The sequence below is a fragment of the Oncorhynchus gorbuscha genome, linkage group LG18 (assembly GCF_021184085.1).
Source record: "Oncorhynchus gorbuscha isolate QuinsamMale2020 ecotype Even-year linkage group LG18, OgorEven_v1.0, whole genome shotgun sequence".
Lineage (NCBI taxonomy): Eukaryota > Metazoa > Chordata > Actinopteri > Salmoniformes > Salmonidae > Oncorhynchus > Oncorhynchus gorbuscha.
Window position 1 is genome coordinate 39,635,039 of NC_060190.1, and position 23,277 is coordinate 39,658,315.

At 43.2% G+C, this 23,277-nt stretch overlaps 1 long non-coding RNA gene across 1 annotated transcript; it reads left to right on the forward strand.

Moving 5' to 3' along the window:
• Window positions 1-12,506: 12,506 nt before the first annotated feature.
• On the forward strand, window positions 12,507-19,647 carry LOC124002513. The gene is made up of 5 exons (XR_006833043.1): window positions 12,507-12,825; window positions 13,615-13,790; window positions 14,296-14,756; window positions 18,965-19,085; window positions 19,182-19,647. It is a non-coding gene; the product is annotated as an uncharacterized LOC124002513 (long non-coding RNA).
• Window positions 19,648-23,277: the final 3,630 nt, after the last annotated feature.

The window sequence follows — 23,277 nt, forward strand, 5'->3', positions numbered from 1 at the left end:
AAGTTGGGTACCTGCTAGGGACATTCTGGATCACTCCCTTATCGATGATTTCAATCGACAGGTAAATTTGCCTGGGAACGCCAAGAGGCGTTCCTAGGGGGGGGGTATTGTCACGGTTCATGAATCCACTGCCTCTCTCTCTCTCTCTCTCTCTCTCTCTCGTGTTTGTGTGGGCGTGGTTCCCAATCTCGGCCTGATTGTCTGCGCCAGCTGGAACCACTTATCTTCCCTTTATATGTTCTGTAACCAGTGTTTCTTGTTGTCAGATCGTTGTTACTTCCCTGAGGTTGTGTCGTTACTTCCCTGAGGTTGTGTCGTGTGTCCGTACTCATCTCTTGCCGCCCTTGTGTGGATTATCTGCTGTGCTCCTTCCTACACATCCGGACACACTCCCCTGGATTTCTCAGCACGCTATCACCGGAAGATGCGCCCTAGTCCCTGGGTCGGATTCCGTCTGAGTACCGTCTGTCTGTCCTGTTGCTGCTGTAAATTGTATTCATTAAACCATCATTGCTTGCATCTTGCATCCGCCTCTGTATTGTTACACCAATCAGATATCATACCTACAGGATGTAAAGACAACAACACCTACTGCCAAGCATGTAGGCCTATCTACTTGTAATAGGCTTATCCTGATGTTGTGGGTAGAATGCACTTTTTGAAATATTATTATTATTTTTTGTCTCACAGCCATTCTATATGAACAGTAAACAAATGTCTATTCAAATCTCAGTGTATTTATCAGGGGCATGAACAATTAATTTGAATATGATTTGAATATGAAAAATATACTAGAGATGTGGTTGTTGCACTTCCTTATTTTACAGTCCTCTTTCATTTGTTGAACTAATGTTTACTAGGGTATTATTTGGTTACAGTACCTTATTTCCGGTACTTACTTCCAAATACACAAATAGCAATTATCTAGTGCTTGTTTTAATTGATGCCCAGAAAACATTATGTTTTGATCATATAATTATTAGGTTAGTATCATAATTAGTTTACCATTTAATTTATAAGTAATTAGTAAGTATCAGGTCAAATAAAAGGGTGGGGGAGGAGGTTTGTAGTTTAGCATGTCTTTTGGTTACGCTGACCCGCTGAGTCCACTAGATGACAGTACAGGACGTGTCTTACAGGACATGGTCCTTCTGTAGCTCAGTTGGTAGAGCATGGTGCTTGTAACGCCAGGGTAGTGGGTTCGATTCCCGGGACCACCCATACGTATAATGTATGCACACATGACTGTAAGTCGCTTTGGATAAAAGCGTCTGCTAAATGGCATATATATTATTATTATATTATTATTATTACATGTGTGATAATATAGGCTATGTCTGTACAAGTCAGACAGGAATGTACAACAGCTGTGTTGTAAGCTTCTGTATGTAAACACATTCTCAATGCTATTGGATACCTGAATGATAAGGAGCAATTCAACCATTCACACACATGGGACAGACAGATGCACAATTATTGTTGTTATGTGTGGTGTGCAGTGGTGATTTTAACATGTAAATCTTGGTGGGGCAAACACAAATCCATCTGGTTTGCGCTTAGTGGGACTATCATTTGTTTTTTTAACAGGACAATAACCCAGCACACACCTTCAGGCTGTGTAAGGGCTATTTGGCCAAGAAGGAGAGTGATGGAGTGCTGCATCAGATGACCAGGCCTCTACAATCACCCGACCTCAACCCAATTGAGATGTTTTGGAATGAGTTGGAGTCAAGGAAAAGCAGCCCACAAGTGCCCAGCATATGTGGGAACTCCTTCAAGACTATTTGTAAAAGCATTCCTCATGAAGCTGGTTGAGAGAATGCCAAGAGTGTGCAAAGCTGTCATCAAGGCAAAGGGTGGCTGCTTTTAAGAATCTAAAATAAAAAATATATTTAGATTTGTTTAACAGTTGTTTGGTCACTACATGATTCCAAATGTGTTATTTCATAGTTTTGATGTCTTCACTATTATTCTACAATGTAGAAAATAATAAAAATAAAGAAAAACCCTTGAATGTGTAGGGGTGTCCAAACTTTTGACTGGTACTGTATCTATCTATATATATATATATATATAAAATAACTTTTTCTATTTAACCTTTATTTAACTAGGCAAGTCAGTTAAGAACAAATTATTATTCACAATTATGGCCTGCCAAGAGGCAAAAGGCCTCCGGCAGCGACAGGGGCTGGGATTAAGAATAAAAATGTAGGTGAAAACATACATCATGAAAAGAGAGATATCACAACGCTACATAATGAGAGACCGAAGACAACAACACAGCATGGCAGCAACACATGACAACACAGCATGGTAGCAACACAACATGACCAACACGGTAGCAACACAACATGGCAGCAGCATAACATGGTAGCAGCACAAACATGGTACAAACATTAATGGGCACAGACAACAGCACAAAGGGAAAAAAGGTAGAGACAACAATACATCACACAAAGCAGCCACAAGTGTCAGTAAGAGTGTCCATGATTGAGTCTTAGAATGTAGTTTGAGTTTTTTTGCAGCTCATTCCAGTCGCTAGCTGCAGTGAACTGAAAAGAGGAGAGACCCAGGTATGTGTGTGCTTTGGGGAGCTTTAACAGAGTATGCAATGTTTCAGCAAGATAGTGGCCGTATCTGTTGCACAGCAACTCACCGCCTTCCTGAAGACAAACAATGTATATGAAATGCTTCAGTCTGGTTTTAGACCCCACCATAGCACTGAGACTGCACTTGTGAAGGTGGTAAATGACCTTTTAATGGCATCAGACCGAGGCTCTGCATCTGTCCTCGTGCTCCTAGACCTTAGTGCTGCTTTTGATACCATCGATCACCACATTCTTTTGGAGAGATTGGAAACCCAAATTGCTCTACACGGACAAGTTCTGGCCTGGTTTAGATCTTATCTGTCGGAAAGATATCAGTTTGTCTCTGTGAATGGTTTGTCCTCTGACAAATCAACTGTACATTTTGGTGTTCCTCAAGGTTCCGTTTTAGGACCACTATTGTTTTCACTATATATTTTACCTTTTGGGGATGTCATTCGAAAACATAATGTTAACTTTCACTGCTATGCGGATGACACACAGCTGTACATTTCAATGAAACATGGTGAAGCCCTAAAATTGCCCTCGGTAGATGCATGTGTTCAAATCAAACCAAATCAAATCAAATCAAATTGTATTTGTCACATACACATGGTTAGCAGATGTTAATGTGAGTGTAGCGAAATGCTTGTGCTTCTAGTTCCGACAATGCAGTAATAACCAACAAGTAATCTAACTAACAATTCCAAACTACTGTCTTATACACAGTGTAAGGGGATAAAGAATATGTACATAAGGATATATGAATGAGTGATGGTACAGGGCAGCATAGGCAAGATACAGTAGATGGTATCGAGTACAGTATATACATATGAGATGAGTATGTAAACAAAGTGGCATAGTTAAAGTGGCTAGTGATACATGTATTACATAAGGATGCAGTCGATGATATAGAGTACAGTATATACGTATGCATATGAGATGAATAATGTAGGGTAAGTAACATTATATAAGGTAGCATTGTTTAAAGTGGCTAGAGATATATTTACATCATTTCCCATCAATTCCCATTATTAAAGTGGCTGGAGTTGAGTCAGTGTCAATGTCAGTGTGTTGGCAGCAGCCACTCAATGTTAGTGGTGGCTGTTTAACAGTCTGATGGCCTTGAGATAGAAGCTGTTTTTCAGTCTCTCGGTCCCAGCTTTGATGCACCTGTACTGACCTCACCTTCTGGATGATAGCGGGGTGAACAGGCAGTGGCTCGGGTGGTTGATGTCCTTGATGATCTTTATGGCCTTCCTGTAACATCGGGTGGTGTAGGTGTCCTGGAGGGCAGGTAGTTTGCCCCCGGTGATGCGTTGTGCAGACCTCACTACCCTCTGGAGAGCCTTACGGTTGAGGGCGGAGCAGTTGCCGTACCAGGCGCTGATACAGCCCGCCAGGATGCTCTCGATTGTGCATCTGTAGAAGCTTGTGAGTGCTTTTGGTGACAAGCCAAATTTCTTCAGCCTCCTGAGGTTGAAGAGGCGCTGCTGCGCCTTCTTCACGATGCTGTCTGTGTGAGTGGACCAATTCAGATTGTCTGTGATGTGTATGCCGAGGAACTTAAGGAGGTGGATGGCTGCAAACTTTCTACTTTTAAACTCGGACAAAACATAGATGCTTGTTCTAGGTCCCAAGAAACAAAGAGATATTCTGTTGAATCTGACAATTAATCTTAATGGTTGTACAGTCGTCTCAAATAAAACTGTGAAGGACCTCGGCATTACACTGGACCCTGATCTCTCTCTTGAAGAAGATATCAAGACTGTTTCAAGGACAGCTTTTTTCCATCTACGTAACATTGCAAAAATCAGAAACTTTCTGTCCAAAAATGATGCAGAAAAATGAATCCATGCTTTTGTCACTTCTAGGTTAGACTACTGCAATGCTCTACTTTCCGGCTACCCGGATAACCGGAGAGCAAGAGGTACCGGGCAGGCCTCGTAAAACTGACCATCCTACCGATCCTTGACTTGTCATCGATGAAATAGCCTCCAACACTCTACTCAGCAAACTGGATGTAGTCTATCACAGTGCCATTTGTTTTGCCACCAAAGCCCCATACACTACTCACCACTGCGACCTGAACGCTCTCATTGGCTGGCCCTCGCTTCATACTCGTCGCCAAACCCACTGGCTACAGGTTATCTACAAGTCTCTGCTAGGTAAAGCCCCACCTTATCTCAGCTCGCTGGTCACCATAGCAGTACCCACTCGTAGCACGCGTTGACGTGACAGTACACCCCCCCCCCCCCTGCTCCAGTCGCAGGATGATGCCGGGCCAGGAGGAAGGCCCCGAGGGTGAAGAGCGGGCTGGTCCGGACGGCGAAGGTGAAATTCTCGGGTGGTGTTGGGATCTAGAATGTCGTCCACCGGAACTCAGCACCTCTCCTCTGGACCGTACCCCTCCCAGTCCACCAGGTTTTGGAGCCGACCCCCACGACGTCGGGAGTCCAGGAGTGATCTGATGGCATAGGTGTGGCTCCCCTCGATATCCAAGGGAGGTGGAGGGGTGTTGTGGGGGACGGCATCAGCCAAAGGACCAGGAACCACCAGCCTGAGGAGGGAAACATGAGAGATCCGGTAGTTAGTGGGGAGTTGTAATCTGTAAGTTACTTTGTTGACCATTCGGAGGACCTTGAACGGTGGACCACGAACTGGGGACTCAGCTTCTTACAGGGCAGGCTGAGCGAGAGGTTCCTGGTAGAGAACCAGACGCGGTCACCAGGATGGAACACAGGAGCCTCACTAAGGTGGAGATCCAGCTGCTCTTTCTGACGGCGCGCTGGAGTTTCACGTAGGCATCGTTCCATACCGTGCCTGAAACACTCGTCCACCGGAGGAGCTTAGGTCTGTCTGGGAGTCCACGGCTGGCTGATAACCCAGAACAGACGGGAAGGGAGTCAGCCCGGTAGAGGAGTGTCGCGATGAATTCTGGGCTTATTCAGCCCAATGAAAGAATCGGGCCCACTCCCCTTGCTGGTCCTGGCAACATTTTAACCTAGCCTCACGGAAAAAAAGGTAAAATAGCATTAGCTTATCTATAAAACCGCACATTTTTCTCTCTGCCCCCTTGCTTGGACCATGCAGGGCCCCGTGGAACTGCATTTAACCACCAAACTGGACAACTACAGCATTATTGCTTTATAATATGATATCTAAAACATCTCAATATGTCTGTCTGTAAAACAGTGTTGTCGAAGTCCTGAAGGCTGTTCTCAGGGATTAGTGTTTGATTCCGACCATCTTGGAGAGTTACAGTTAAGTCAATATCCAAAGGATTTATTTAATTAAAGATGTGTTATTTAATCAATCAAGTAGAGATAAGAATGCATTAATAATCCAGAACAAGACACACATTGGTCTAAGGCTTATACCAACACATTTTGAAGGTGAAGCCTCTGGAGCCAATGATACATTAGTCATGATCAGGGCCGGCGTTATGGACAGGCCTGAAGTGTAAACCAGAGTCAACGGATGCTGTTAACGTAGCTATGCGGCTCTGAGATCACAATCTGCGGGTGACACACAGCCCAAATTCCCAACAAACGCGGCTCTGGTACTCATCCTCTAGTCATTTGAATGTGTTGACAGTTGGAGAATTTGCTTGAGCTGCGCTGAGAATTCAAAATGTATGAAAGCCAACTGTCCAATATTCTAGAACACAGCTGTGCATACACTTACATGCACACCACTGGCACGCGCTGTTGAGTTTTGGCCCATTCAATTTATTTTTACTATTTAGCTAACCATCCTATACATCTCATGAGAAATTAGGTGGTGTTTTAGTGTAACAACAGTGAAGTTATACTATGCTATTATATTTTATGTTATGTAGAATACAAATGAATCATTATGTGACCTTCCAAGACATGGATTTCGCTTTGATGTAACTTTAGGCCTACTTTGTGAGGAATGGGTGGCTCTGGCAGCAATACACCGCTGTTATCCATTGCACTGAACAAGCAATTGAAGCGCACCTATAGCCTACTCTTTTGCCTTGGGGATGTAGAAATGAGAGACCATGTGTGGCCTTATGAAAATATTTGGCCAATGAAACATTTCTGGTTGGTCTCAGGGAATGTAAAACAGTTAGGGAGACTTTTAAAATGGGATTCAATGAGGTAGCAGCAAATACTGTATGTTGAATGAGCAACTAATAAGCATGGAAAGCCTCACATTTGATGAAATGACCTTATAGGCTCTCCTTCAGTATAATACACCAATTTACTTTTGTAGCTCTTCATCAGAAGCGCGCTTTTTGTAAGTAGTTAGGCCTACTGTCCTTTTAAGTTTAGCTGGAATTTAGCCCTAAATTATTTGAGAAATAGGATTGGTTGACAATTGCCTATGAAATTGGTCTTTCTCTGCTCTGCGCAGATTATCAGATCTCAACAACAATTGGAGAAGTGTTTAATATGACCAGTAGGCTTAGCTACCACATCCTTATAATATACATTTTATCATACGCGCAACATGACTGCAAGAGACAGGTTGGAATGTATGACTGAAATACAGGACAAATCAATATTTTTTTGGTGTTTGAATTTGTTGAGGTACATGATTGTCCCACACAATCAGGGACATGTGGTCACCCCTAGACCTGGCATGCCCTACCGTACCTCCTTGCCCATTGATCATTTATTTAACCGAGATGAGCACAGAATAAAATAAAGCATCCCAGCGAGTGAAACAGTGCCCCTTTGTCTCAGTATGTGTAGTCCATGTATCTGATGCTGTCTGGCCAAAAAGAGTAAGGCATGTCATACATAAAGTAAGACAGAGGGGTGCTATTTTGCTCACTCGGATGCTCTCTCTGAGATAGTTTCAGCCCATTCCAAATTGAAGGACAGTTGGGATCATAGCCGCAGGAAGTAATCTAGGCACTTGTCATCTCCCGTCTGGATTACTGCAACTCGCTGTTGGCTGGGCTCCCTGCCTGTGCCATTAAACCCCTACAACTCATCCAGAACGCCGCAGCCCGTCTAGTGTTCAACCTTCCCAAGTTCTCTCACGTCACCCCGCTCCTCCGCTCTCTCCACTGGCTTCCAGTTGAAGCTCGCATCCGCTACAAGACCATGGTGCTTGCCTACGGAGCTGTGAGGGGAACGGCACCTCAGTACCTCCAGGCTCTGATCAGGCCCTACACCCAAATAAGGGCACTGCGTTCATCCACCTCTGGCCTGCTCGTCTCCCTACCACTGAGGAAGTACAGTTCCCGCTCAGCCCAGTCAAAACTGTTCGCTGCTCTGGCTCCCCAATGGTGGAACAAACTCCCTCACGACGCCAGGACAGCGGAGTCAATCACCACCTTCCGGAGACACCTGAAACCCCACCTCTTTAAGGAATACTTAGGATAGGATAAAGTAATCCTTCTCACCCCCCTTAAAATATTTAGATGCACTATTGTAAAGTGGCTGTTCCACTGGATGTCATAAGGTGAATGCACCAATTTGTAAGTCGCTCTGGATAAGAGCGTCTGCTAAATGACTTAAATGTAAATGTAAGTAGGGGTGCTCAGGGTGCTGCAGCAACACCAGAAAAAACGTAATTAAAACAACATTTAAATACATGTATTTTTTAACATGGTTGGTGGGTTCACACTGTTCGACTGCTGGAATTATTTTGGACGATTGTTTGAAGTTAACCGACTTTTTAGAAGTGATTCGCTGAACAATCAGATGAAAACATCATTACTGGCTGTAACTTCAGGAAAATGTTATGCTTGTGCTTTTCTAATAACCAATTTGACTGGGTTCATGCAAGTGACTGCTTGATCGTGCCTGGGAGGAACCCTCGTTATCAGTGTCTGCAATTTGGCAGTACGCCCAGAACATTGTTTTGAGAATAGAAAGGGATATCTGTCACATTATATAAATGATTGGAGACCGGCGCAGGAATTTGTAAATGGGGGGGGGGGTTAATACTCCACCCAAAATATACAACATGCCATGAAAAAGCACGGGACGAAGCCCAAAACAAACACATATAAAAAAACACAGGGATGTAACCCGAACAACAGAGCGAGGTAAAACCTCGAATAAATACACAGGATGAGACCCGCAATACACGACACAAGGCGAGACCTATAATAACAAGTGCACCATACACGCAGCACGAAGGCAGAAATAACAAAGCACAGGTACTCACAGAGCTAAACGGACATGGGAACCATAACCGACAAAACAAATGGTGCACAGAGGGCACATATATACAATTGCTAATCAAGGGAAAGGGAATCAGGTGTGCATAATGAGACAGTTAAGTGACGCCTAGAGGCCGGTGACGTAGACCTCCGGAGCTGGTGCAAGGATTGAGCAGGGGTACCAGGGGAATCTGTGACAGTACCCCAAACTATAGTTTTGGCAAGTTGGTTAGGACATTTACTTTGTGCATGACACAAGTAATTTTTCCAACAATTGTTTACAGACAGATTATTTCACTTATAATTCACTGTATCACAAATCCAGTGGGTCAGAGGTTTACACACAGTAAGTTGACTGTGCCTTTAAACAGCTTGGAAAATTCCAGAAAATTATGTCATGGCTTTAGAAGCTTCTGATTGGCAAATTGACATCATTTGAGTCAATTGGAGGTGTACCTGTGGATGTATTTCAAGGCCTACCTTCAAACTCAGTGCCTCTTTGCTTGACATCATGGGACAATGAACAGAAATCAGCAAAGACCTCAGAAAATAATTGTAGTACTCCACAAGTCTGGTTCATCCTTGGGAGCAATTTCCAAATGCCTGAAGGTACCACGTTCATCTGTACAATCAATAGTCTTTTCAGTACTTCCACAGAAAATTCCAAACAAATTCCCATGTGGTCATATTTAATGTAATATGTTTACTACATTCTGGGAACATTCTCAAAAATGGTGTGATTTAAGTGATGTTCTCAGAACGTTCAAAGAATGCAGTTCTTGGCAATATTCTGGGATTGTTCTAAAAATAAAAATAAAATCACATTAAAGGTAGACTCAGCTAAATGACATTGCCACGAGCAGTACCGCAGATATTGAGATGAGCGAGATACAAGACTGCTCTCACACGGTCACACACACACTATCTGCGCATGTGCACGGGTTCGCTTTCGGCTGTTCATAGCGTGGGAGCCACGGGACCACAACAGTGGAGATGTTGAGCCTCACGTGTCAACTCTTAGTATTTGCGGAAATTGACCCACTATGCGGTTTACTTTCTGCATCTACATCATATCACGAGTCTACCTTTAACATCAATACGCTTTAAATTCCGTTCTCAGAACACAAAGAACGTTCTATGAATGTTCAGTGTTATTTCCTGATAGTTGCTGGTTGAAAATATAATCTAAACATGACATTCTAATCAGCAGGTTTGCATGGGCGGGAGTTTTGGCTTTCCATGGTGATATCACCATGTGGTATATTTTTTAAAGACCAATAACTAAACCTCTCTGCCAATACCAGCTAGTTTTCAGTTGTCCCTTCCCCACTCAGACCACACCCAGAGAGTTATAGCAAAATTCTTACTTGAGTAATATTTCTTTGCTAATAAGCTATTTTTGCCCATTTTAATGGAACTCTATTACAGTAAGGTACTTACTTGTTACACATATTGATATAAAATGTCTGCATTTGGCTGTTAAGGCTAGCATGCTTCTGCCTTCTCTTCTTTATTGTCCGTTCTCTGAAGATTTAGCTTATCTAAAGTGTAGTTATTTGAATTCATGTACAGAAGAAATTCAATCTATGAGATTTGACCTGAGCTGATCTTACCTTTTCATACCAGTTTTACCTAATTTAGGTGGACACATTCGTGGTGTATTTTGTGAATGTACGATCCAAGCTTTGTTGCTGGGTTTGCCATCTTCTCTGTGTTGGGCTTCATGTCATACGAACAGGGGCTGCTCATGTCTGAAGTTACAACATCTGGTAAGAGTACCACTAACTTCCTTGTCTGGTGCCAGATCAGTTTGTGCAGTCTTGCCAACTTCCCGTGACAATGACCATAGGAGTTCGCAAGACAACACAAACATATCTGGGACCAGGCCACCACTAACTTACATAGTTTACCACTAACTTACATATGTTTCAAGTTTCCATTAAGATTATACTATTGGTTATCAATGACAATTCGGAAGATGTAGATGCTGTTTTACATAGGGTCAATGAAAATCCGTGTTCCTTCACCCAAAGCTTTGTTCCCACTCTCAAAAAAGGAATTTCTCAGTTTTACTTACCCTCAAACCTTGGAATCAAAGAGACCAGGTTCCACTCATTCAGCATATCTTTACAAAGCTCATTGATTGTCATTAACCTCTGTATTTATGGACAGAATTAAATAAATGTTAGAACCATAGCTAGCTAGCTAAACTAACTTGGCTACATCTCATTTAAGGTAAACTCTAACGTTAACTAGCTAATAGAATTTGCATCCATCCTCCTCAATCCATCCTTCTCCCCAACTAAAGCTGCCACTATCAGAAGTAATTGAAAACCAGTACAGTCAAGGGAACCTGTACATAGCCCATCTATCTACCTACCTCATCCCCATACAGTATTTATTTGTTTATCTTGCTCCTTTGCACCCCAGTATCTCTACTTGCACATTCATCTTCTGCACATCTACCATTCCAGTGTTTAATTGCTATATTATAATTACTTCACCACCATGGCCTATTTATTGCCTTAACTCTATATAGACTTTTTGTTTTATTTTGTTCTACTGTATTATTGACTATGTTTTATTTATTCCATGTGTAACTCTGTGTTGTTGTATGTGTCAAATTTCTATGCTTTATCTTGTTCAGGTCGCAGTTGCAAATGAGAAATTGTTCTCAACTAGCCTACTTGGTTAAATAAAGGTGAAATAAATGTTAAGCATTCATTTGGGCTGCAATTTCTGAGGCTGGTAACTCTAAGGAACTTTGGTTCTTCCTTTCCTGTGGTGATCCTCGTGAGAGCCAGTTTCATCATAGCGCTTGATTGTTGTTGTGACTGCACTTGAAGAAACTTTGAAAGATCTTGACATGTTCCGCATTGACGGACTGTCATGTCTTAAAGTAATGATGGAATGTCATTTCTCTTTGCTTATTTGAGCTGCTCTTGCCATAATATGGACTTGGTCTTTTACCAAATAGGGCTATCTTCTGTATACTACCCCTACCTTGTGACAACACAACTGATTGGCTCAAACACATTAAGAAGGAAAGAAATTCCACAAACGAAATTTTAGCAAGGCACACCTGTTAATTGAAATGCATTCCAGGTGACTACATCATGAAGCTGGTTGAGAGAATGCTAAGAGTGTGCAAAGCTGTGGCTACTTTGAAGAATCTAAAATATATGTTTCTTAGTTTAACACTTTTTTGGTTACTGATTCCATATGTGTTATTTCATTGTTTGGATGTCTTCACTGTTAATCTACAATGTAGAAAATAGTTTTAAAAATTAAGAAAAACCCTTGAATGAGTAGGTGTGTCCAAACTTTTCACTGGTACTGTAATTCATATCCTTCAGGTAGTTTATGTCTACGTCTTAGGGATGATGCAAATTTTCGCAGCTTTTTGTAAAAAATCGTGCAACATTTCAAAGTCCTGCTACTCATGCCAGGAATATAGTATATGCATATGATAAGTATGTGTGGATAGAAAACACTCTGAAGTCTAAAACTGGTTAAATTGTGTCTGTGGCTATAACAGAACGTGTTTCGGAGTAAAAATCCCTCGAAAAACTATTCACCAAAAACCCCCCAAAAATATGAATCCGCCAGTCAATGTATTGTCTAAGGAGACAGACAAAAAAACAAGGCATTCAGTACAATTCCTACAGCTTCCACACGATGTCGCCAGTACTGGCATTTTTTCCTGCTTTATCCTTGGTTAAATGACGTAAGGGCACTTCCTTTCTTGGGGCTCGCCCCAGGATGTTGTGAAATTGAAAACATGGAAGATGATTTCAAGACTTGCTGCTATCGAATACAGATCGCCCTGTGATCAATTTGATAGATTATTAACGTTTATTAATACTTAAAGTTGGTTTAGAAAAGTAGTTTGAAGTGATTTGTAAAAGTTTATAGGCAACCTTTGTAATTTTAAAAAGTGACGTTGCGTCTTGTAAAAGGGAGTATTCCTGGCTCAGACCGGTCTTCAGAAAACAACATTTTGGCTATACAATGACGGATTTAATCGGGAAAAAGACCCAATTGTGATGTTTATGGGATATATAGGAGTGCCAAGAAAGAAGCTCGTCAAAGGTAATGAATGTTTTATATTTTATTTCTGCGTTTTGGGTAGCGCCGGCTACCGCAAAATCTGTTGTTTAGGTGAAGGTCTGGTATTCTGGGGGGTGCATGCTATCAGATGATAGCTTCTCATGCTTTTGCCGAAAAGCATTTTACAAATCTGACTTGGTGGCTAGATTCACAACGAGTGTAGCTTTAATTCAGTACCTTGCATGTGTGTCTTAATGAAAGTTAGATTTTTATCGAAAACTATAGGTGGCGCTCTGAAATTTCCGCTGATTTGGTTCCGCCAGCGGAACCAAATCCCTAAGAAGTTTTAACATGCACCCTGCAACAGTAATGTCATATTTATGGTTATGCTAATTAGTAGGTTATTCTGTGAGCTTACTATTGTATGCTGGCTAGCTCTGTTTTGGTTGTCATATCACTTCGGACATTTAACCCTGCATTTGTATCGGATAATATCCCCCAGTGCATTGTTTATATGCTCTGTAATTGTATACGTGTATGGTATTACATTGTATTTCAGTGTTTAGAGGTATTCAAGTTCATTGTGCAATTGTAGCCCTGTACTGAAAATGATAGTGCTATGCTTTGTAGTACACCTGCGGCGGCACCCCTATGATCTCAAATGAGTGTAGTCACGGTCACGTTTTATTGCTCTGTATGGTCCTGCATAGCATTAAGTAACCATAGTCATGTTATAGACATGCATATTGTTTATATGTGATGTGAATTGGAGATTGTATTCAATCATTGTATCTTTATCTATTGTATCTTTATTTATCTCCTTACTTGCAGACCACACACACACTTTGGTTGAAGCAAGTTGCCAGACGACCAAGTGTCTTAGCCCATCTATACTACATACTCTCTGTGGTGCTGTTCCGTGCCTGTGCATCTTCAGCATTATTAAGCCACCTCAACTGGAATCCTACCTGTCGGTCATCTGTGCCCTTACCAGCACACAGCACAAAGTAAAACCTAACCTAAAGAATATACAGTCCACCAAGTCCTCATTTACACTAACTTCACCAGAGCCTCTTAGAACCATGCGGCCACTTTGGGACTAGGTACATTACATGCACAGCTACCAAATAATCTGGCCTTCATTTTACCATACTTGCTTTATTGATCATTTGCACAGAAATTCTGTCACGGTGTCCAACCTGACATACAACACACACATCACAGGCTGGGAGTAGCTCATGGGCACTAAGGGGTAAAGTGCCTTGCTCAAGTGCACAACAGCAGCAGATAGTATACAGAAATATTGTAGCTGGTGAGAATTAGAGAAGGCATATGTGGGGTGGCCAGTCCTCTTCTGGCTGTGCCGGGTGGAGATTATAACAGAACATGGCCAAGATGTTCAAATGTTCATAATTGACCAGCATGGTCGAATAATAATAAGGCAGAACAGTTGAAATTGGAGCATTCTGTTATGCAACTGACCATGTACCCCTTTTACCCTCTCTTTCGTAGCGGAAGAGATTGACCAGGAAACACACTTGCTTTTGGAAGGCTTGACTATATCCTAAAGTTAAATAACATAAAAGCCGTACACACAGTGAGTAGTCTGTAAACACCACCTTTATTATACACCAGAGGAGGTCCTTGGGACACACACATGAATACATAGGACTGCGGACACACCAAGCTGGAGCAGTAGCCGGGTCTTGCCAGGTACACGTTGAAAGATGTGCATTTTGAAAACGTTGTTAAAAATGATTGATAATTCATTGAATAGTTTGTGCTCATAACAGTCATATTTGAGAAGGCAGCCCAGAGGACCATGTGGCTGAACAACATCTGGTCGGCAAACCAGGTTGCGGAGTACATGAAGGAGACCGCGATCCAGAGGGCTCAGTGGACCAGACTGAATGTGGCCAAGACAGTCCGAGATAGTCCAAGAGTATCGGCTTCTGCTGGATACTCAAGGCATGGTGGGTAAAATGTTTTACAAAAACATTAGACTTGAATTTCATTCTGTTTCTTGTGATTAACTAGCCTGGCTGGCAACGACCCACGTGACTCACAGCGCAGGGGGAGCTGTAACCACACTGGTCTGGAAAGGAGGTTGTTTGTTAATTAATGCAATATTCGCTAATAAATTGTGCAACGGGGTTTGATTGGTTCTCTCAAAAGTTTCTTTTTTTCCGGGGTTAAGATCTCTCATTGTTTGAATTTGAAAATCCTACCATTGTTATAGAAGGGGGGGGGGGGTGGCACTCAGGGGCTATGTGTGGCTGTGGGTGTTTGTGTCATGTTTTGTCTTATTTTGTCTTGTCATTTTGCTTTTCCCTCTGTTCGTTTTCCCCCTGCTGGTCTTTTTAGGTTCGTTCCCCTTTTTCTCTCTCCCTTCCTCTCTCTCTTCTCTCTATCGTTCCGTTCCTGCTCCCAGCTGTTCCTATTCCCCTAATCAATCATTTAGTCTTCCCACACCTGTTCCTTATCTTTTCCCCTGATTAGAGTCCCTATTTCTTCCCTTGTTTTCCGTTCCTGTCCTGTCGGATCCTTGTCTATTGTTCACCGTGTTGTGTTTGTGTATCGCCCTGTCGTGTCGTGTTTCCCTCAGATGCTGCGTGGTGAGCAGGTGTCTGAGTCTGCTAAGTTCAAGTGCCTTTCCGAGGCAACCTGCTGTTCAAGATCGAGTCTCCAGTCTGTTCTCGTCATTACGAGTGGAATTATGTCTTATGTTTGTAGAATTACTTTACTGGATTAAAGACTCTGTTTTCGCCAAGTCGCTTTTGGGTCCTCATTCACCTGCATAACAGAAGGATCCGACCAAGAATGGACCCAGCGACTATGGATTCTCTCTACTCTACTCTCGAGTTCCAGGGAGCGATGCTCGGCAGACACGAGCAGGAATTGTCTGCTGCTCGGCATGCCGTTGAGACCCTGGCCGCTCAGGTCTCCGACTTCTCAGGACAGTATCAGAGTCTTCGTCTCGTGTCACCAGCTACTTCCGGTTCTTCCGAGCCTCCGGAACCTAGGGTTAATAACCCACCATGTTATTCTGGGCAGCCCACTGAGTGCCGCTCCTTTCTCACCCAGTGTGATATCGTGTTCTCTCTCCAACCCAACACATACTCAAGAGAGAGAGCTCGGATTGCCTACGTCATATCACTCCTTACTGGTCGGGCTCGGCAGTGGGGCACAGCTATCTGGGAGGCAAGCGCTGAGTGTACTAACAATTATCTGAACTTTAAAGAGGAGATGATAAGGGTTTTTGATCGCTCAGTTTTTGGGAAAGAAGCTTCCTGGTCCCTGTCTTCCCTATGTCAAGGTAATCGATCCATAACGGATTACTCTATAGAGTTTCGCACTCTTGCTGCCTCCAGTAACTGGAACGAGCAGGCGTTGCTCGCTCGTTTTCTGGAGGGACTCCACGCTAAGGTTAAGGATGAGATTCTCTCTCGGGAGGTTCCATCCAGCGTGGATTCTTTGATTGAACTCGCTATTCGCATTGAACGACGGGTAGATCTTCGTCACCGAGCTCATAGAAGAGAGCTCGCGTTAACTGTGTCTCCCCTCTCTCCGACACTACCGTCTTTCCCCACTGACTCAGGTGTTGAGCCCATGCAGCTGGGGGTATTCGTATCTCGACTAAGGAGAGGGAACGGAGAATCACCAACCGCCTCTGTCTCTATTGCGGTTCCGCTGGTCATTTTGTCATTTCATGTCCAGTTAAAGGCCAGAGCTCATCAGTAAGCGGAGGGCGACTGATAAGCGCTACTAGACGGTCCTCTCCGTCAAGTACATGTACTACCTTACCGGTCCATCTACGCTGGACCGGATCGGCAGCTTCCTGCAGTGCATTAATAGACTCTGGGGCAGAGGGCTGTTTTATGGACGAAGCCTGGGCGCGGGAACATGACATTCCTCTCAGACAGTTAGGGAGCCCACGGTCATGTTTGCCTTGGATGGTAGTCCTCTCCCCAGTATATTATATGAAACACTACCTTTAACCCTCACTGTATCTGGTAACCATAGTGAGACCATTTCTTTTTTGATTTTTTGTTCACCTTTTACACCTGTTGTTTTGGGTCATCCCTGGCTAGTGTGTCATAATCCTTCTTTTGATTGGTCTAGTAATTCTATCCTTTCCTGGAACGTTTCTTGTCATGTGAAGTGTTTAATGTCTGCTATTTCTCCTGTTTGTTCTGTCCCCTCTTCTCAGGAGGAACCTGGTGATTTGACAGGAGTGCCGGAGGAATATCATGGTCTGCGCACGGTCTTCAGTCGGTCCAGAACCAACTCCCTTCCTCCTCACCGGTCGTATGATTGTTGTTCTGATCTCTTTAAGAAGCGTTTTGCATCCGCTCCTATCCTTGTTGCACCTGACGTCACTAAACAGTTTATTGTTGAGGTTGACGCGTCGGGGTGGGCGTGGGAGCCATTCTGTCCCAGCGCTCCGATACTGACGATGGGGTCCACCCTTGTGCGTATTTTTCTCATCGCCTGTCACCGTCGGAACGTAACTATGATGTGGCTAACCGCGAACTGCTCGCCATCCGTTTAGCCCTAGGCAAATGGCGACAGTGGTTGGAGGGGCGACCGTTCCTTTTGTCGTTTGGACTGACCAAAGGAACCTTGAGTACATCCGTTATGCCAAACGACTGAATGCGCGTCATGCTCGTTGGGCGTTGTTTTTCGCTCGTTTCGAGTTCGTTATTTCTTATTGCCCGGGTACTAAGAACACCAAGCCTCATGCTTTATCCCGTCTCTTTAGTTCTTCTGTGGCTTCTACCGATCCCGAGGGATCCTTCCTGTTGGGCGTGTTGTCGGGTTGACTGTCTGGGGAATTGAGAGACAGGTTAAGCAAGCACTCACGCACACTGCGTCGCCGCGCGCTTGTCCTAGTAACCTTCTTTTCGTTCCTGTTTCTACTCGTCTGGCTGTTCTTCAGTGGGCTCACTCTGCCAAGTTAGCTGGCCATCCCGGCGTTCGGGGTACGCTTGCTTCTATTCGCCAGCGGTTTTGGTGGCCTACTCAGGAGCGTGACACGCGCCGTTTCGTGGCTGCGTGTTCAGACTGCGCGCAGAAGTCTGGTAATTTTTTTCTGCTTCTGCTCCTGGTCTTGCTGGGTCTCAGTCTGTTCCCTGCCATCGCATCTCTCCTGTTCTTGTTCCTGCCCTTGCTGTGTCTCAGTCTGTCCCTAGTTGTTACTCTCCTGGCCTGTTTGGTCCTGTTTGCTCTAAAGCTTTCAGTTCTCTACCCGTGTCTCATTTTTTTTTTTTTTTTTTTTAGTAGTACCCTAGTTTCCCTTTTTATCGTTTTTCGTTACGGTCCTGAGGAGAGGAGTTGGATTCTTTCTCGGGACGTGCTGGACCGTTTGATCTATGATTTCCTCCGTTGCCGCCAGTGTTCCTCCTCGAGAGCGCCAGGAGGCGCTCGGTGAGTGGGGGGGTACTGTCATGTTTTGTCTTATTTTGTCTTGTCATTTTGCTTTTCCCTCTGTTCGTTTTCCCCCTGCTGGTCTTTTTAGGTTCGTTCCCCTTTTTCTCTCTCCCTTCCTCTCTCTCTTCTCTCTATCGTTCCGTTCCTGCTCCCAGCTGTTCCTATTCCCCTAATCAATCATTTAGTCTTCCCACACCTGTTCCTTATCTTTTCCCCTGATTAGAGTCCCTATTTCTTCCCTTGTTTTCCGTTCCTGTCCTGTCGGATCCTTGTCTATTGTTCACCGTGTTGTGTTTGTGTATCGCCCTGTCGTGTCGTGTTTCCCTCAGATGCTGCGTGGTGAGCAGGTGTCTGAGTCTGCTAAGTTCAAGTGCCTTTCCGAGGCAACCTGCTGTTCAAGATCGAGTCTCCAGTCTGTTCTCGTCATTACGAGTGGAATTATGTCTTATGTTTGTAGAATTACTTTACTGGATTAAAGACTCTGTTTTCGCCAAGTCGCTTTTGGGTCCTCATTCACCTGCATAACAGTTTGAGTGAGAAAAACACAGAGGAGCACCAACCTGCAAAAGTACAGCCCCCCTTCATTATCAACACATTGTGCAGACGACCTCAAAGAGCCATTCCAGACTCTGAAGTCAGGAGATTTGAGAACATGTGGATCTGAGCAACTGTGATGCCATTAATGTTTCTAGATATGTAAATGTTATCTGTTGTACAATATATTTTAAAGTAATTGTCTGCTTTACTACAGATTTGCTCAGGACTTCGACATTTTAAACCCGGACTTCTCGGGGGAAACTCACTGGATCGGTCTTCAAGGACAAAAATCGTACCTTTGCCAGCCCAGGGACAAGCAGGCCCAAGAAGTGCAGGTATATTTCGAAATGATCCTGCTGGTGGTGCGTCAGAGGCTCATTCATTTTTAGTCTGAAACAATCAAGTTATTCACTAAACATTCTTCTCTCCAGATACACAAGCTGACATCGCTTTAAGACTTCAGCCAGTGGTCCTCCCAACACCAGTCGACAAGAGGAAGACATTCCCACCCAGCTTCAATGAGACCAGAAAGTCCTTCATTAACTTGCAGCCCTTAAGTTTAAATAGTGGATGGTCATCCTGAGATTGATGTGGAAATTAGAATGTCATTTTGTAAACCTTGAATAAAACACTATTCCAAAAAATGTTACGCATATCTACACACTCCAAGACATTAGGAACATTTCCATCCAATTTGCGACATTCATGCAAATATTCTAAAACCTGCATAAACCATAAGCACATTTTCCCACCGGAGATGATTCCATGATTTTTGCGGAGAAAAGGCTGTGCGTGATGACTTTAAAAAATACAAGTTAAATGGGTTTCCATCGCATTTTCAGCTCTATGCTTTCGTTATATAGCAAATGTGCCCACTCTGGTCTTGGCACATGCACTCTAGCCAACAGATCACACATACTGTATAGTGGGGTAGGCTATCTATTCTGATCAAAAAATATAAACGCAACATGCAACACTTTCAACAATTTTACTGAGTTACAGTGCATAAGGAAATCAGTCAACTGAAATAAATTCATTAGGCCTTAATCTATCACGACTGAGCAGGGGCACAGCCATAGGTGGGCCTGGGAGGGCATAGGGTCACCCACTTCGGAGCCAGGCCCACCCACTGGGGAGCCAGGCCCAGCCAAACAGAATACGTTTTCCCCCACAAAAATACTTTATTACAGACATTAATACTCCTCAGTTTCATCAGCTGTCTGGGTGGATGGTCTCAGACAATGCCACAGGTAAAGAGCGCAGAACGCTCAGAGCGCTAAGAACCTTGGCGTGATCCTGGACAACACCCTGTCGTTCTCAACTAACATCAAGGCGGTGGCCCGTTCCTGTAGGTTCATGCTCTACAACATCCGCAGAGTACGACCCTGCCTCACACAGGAAGCGGCGCAGGTCCTAATCCAGGCACTTGTCATCTCCCGTCTGGATTATTGCAACTCGCTGTTGGCTGGGCTCCCTGCCTGTGCCATTAAACCCCTACAACTCATCCAGAACGCCGCAGCCCGTCTAGTGTTCAACCTTCCCAAGTTCTCTCACGTCACCCCGCTCCTCCGCTCTCTCCACTGGCTTCCAGTTGAAGCTCGCATCCGCTACAAGACCATGGTGCTTGCCTACGGAGCTGTGAGAGGAACGGCACCTCAGTACCTCCAGGCTCTGATCAGGCCCTACACCCAAATAAGGGCACTGCGTTCATCCACCTCTGGCCTGCTCGCCTCCCTACCACTGAGGAAGTACAGTTCCCGCTCAGCCCAGTCAAAACTGTTCGCTGCTCTGGCTCCCCAATGGTGGAACAAACTCCCTCACGACGCCAGGACAGCGGAGTCAATCACCACCTTCCGGAGACACCTGAAACCCCACCTCTTTAAGGAATACTTAGGATAGGATAAAGTAATCCTTCTCACCCCCCTTAAAATATTTAGATGCACTATTGTAAAGTGGCTGTTCCACTGGATGTCATAAGGTGAATGCACCAATTTGTAAGTCGCTCTGGATAAGAGCGTCTGCTAAATGACTTAAATGTAAATGTAAATGTAAAGAAGCCAGATGTGGAGGTCCTGGGCTGGCGTGGGTACACATGGTCTGCGGTTATGAGGCCAATTGGACGTGCTGCCAAATTCTCTAAAACAACAGAAGTGGCGTATGGTAGAGAAATGTACATTAAATTATCTGGCAACAGCTTTGGTGGACATTCCTGCAGTCAGCATAAGAATTGCACGCTCCCTCAACTTGACACATTTGTGGCATTGTGTTGTGACAAAACTGCACATTTTAGAGTGGCCTTTTATTGTCCCCAGCACAAGGTGAAACCTGTGTAATCATGCTGTTTAATCAGCTTCTTGATATGCCACATCTGTCAAGTGGATGGGTTATCTTGGCAAAGGAGAAGTGCTCACTAACAGGGATGTAAAGAAATTTGTGCACAACATTTCACAGAGAAGCTTTTTGTGTGTATGGAATTTTTCGGTGAATATTTTATTTCATCTCATGACACACGGGACCAATATTTTACATATTGCGTTTATATTTTGGTTCAGTATATATTATGAGATTATTATGGATAAAACTGATATTATTTGCAATCTGAGTGTGCACATCAAGTTCAACTGACACTTTAGTCGGATGTTTGGACTGTTTGGTTCATTAAATAATATAAATAAATTATAATAATCATCTTATGAAATCTTAACTTGTAAAATAAGAAATATTTGGACAATAGGGATTTTTTAGATGTGCTATTTAAAAATATATATATATATTCTTGTACATTATCTGACGTGATGTATGGCAATAATGAAGTATTTGAAATTCAACATTGTATCTTGATTGTGTGTGTAGGAAAGGGAGGGGGTGAAATAGTAGAAAGGCAAAAATATGCAAGCAAATTGAAATTATGATGGCACTGAAAATAAACCAAGGATTACATAAATTAATCAACTGCTGTGTTTGTCCAATATTGAACCAGCGCTGGGTTGTCAAAATGAATAAAATGTGGTTATTTTTTACCCAGCATTTTTATAAATATTTTTTTTCAACAATAATTCATTTTGGAAAATAGTATGAATTGTCATAACTACAGTACATTTCTATATATATATATATATATATATTTTCCCGTGCAGGCTCGGGAGAGATGAAGGTCGAGAACCATGTGTCCTCCAAAACACAACCCAACCAAGCCGCACTGCTTCTTAACACAGCGCACACCCAACCCGGAAGCCAGCCACACCAATGTGTCGGAAGAAACACTGTACACCTAGCGAACTGGTCAGCGTGCACTGCACCCGGCCCATCACAGGAGTCACTAGTGCGCAATGAGACAAGGATATCCCTACCGGCCAAACCCTCCCTAACACGGACGACGCTAGGCCAATTGTGCATCGCCCCATGGACCTCCCGGTCGCGGCTGGCTGCGACAGAGCCTGGGCTCGAACCCAGAGTCTCTGGTGGCACAGCTAGCACTGCGCCACCCGGGAGGCCTATTTCTACATATTTAAGATGCCAAAATATAAATTATTTTCAGTAATTGCTTTCGGTATCCTAATTGTGTTTTGTTTTCTGATTGTTTCATGCATGCAATACTTATTTTCCACCATCATTTGCAAATAAATTCATTAAAAATCCTACAATGTGATTTTCTGGATTTTTTTTCTCATTTTGTATGTCATAGTTGAAGTGTACCTATGATGAAAATGACAGGCCTCTCTCATCTTTTGAAGTGGGAGAACTTGCACAATTGGTGGCTGACTAAATACTTTTTTGCCCCACTGTAGATGTTGTAGCTACACAAAAATATAAAATAAACAATTTATTTGGGAAATATCCAGTCTTTGCTATGTTCTTTATTACCATGCTGATGATTTCAAGTTGTATTGGATTTATGTTTTATTTGTTAAAAACGTTGAATACATCTTTAGTTAATTTATTACATGTATTATGTATAGTTTTTTTCTCTGTGAAGTAAGTTCATTTAAAGTTATGTGATTTGGTTTGTGTAGATACAGTGCCTTGCGAAAGTATTCGCCCCCCTTGAACTTTGCGACCGTTTGCCACATTTAGGGCTTCAAACATAAAGATATAAAACTGTATTTGTTTGTGAAGAATCAACAACAAGTGGGACACAATCATGAAGTGGAACAACATTTATTGGATATTTCAAACTTTTCTAACAAATCAAAAACTGAAAAATTGGGCGTGCAAAATTATTCAGCCCTTTTACTTTCAGTGCAGCAAACTCTCTCCAGAAGTTCAGTGAGGATCTCTGAATGATCCAATGTTGACCTAAATGACTAATGATGATAAATACAATCCACCTGTGTGTAATCAAGTCTCCGTATAAATGCACCAGATTCTCTCAGAGGTCCGTTAAAAGTGCAGAGAGCATCATGAAGAACAAGGAACACATACTGATTTTATCATTTCGACCAGAAATATTGGAATTATGTTCAAATCCCAGGTGAGGACATGCTGAATAATAATGACTGTATACAGTAAATGAACATGCACAATGTA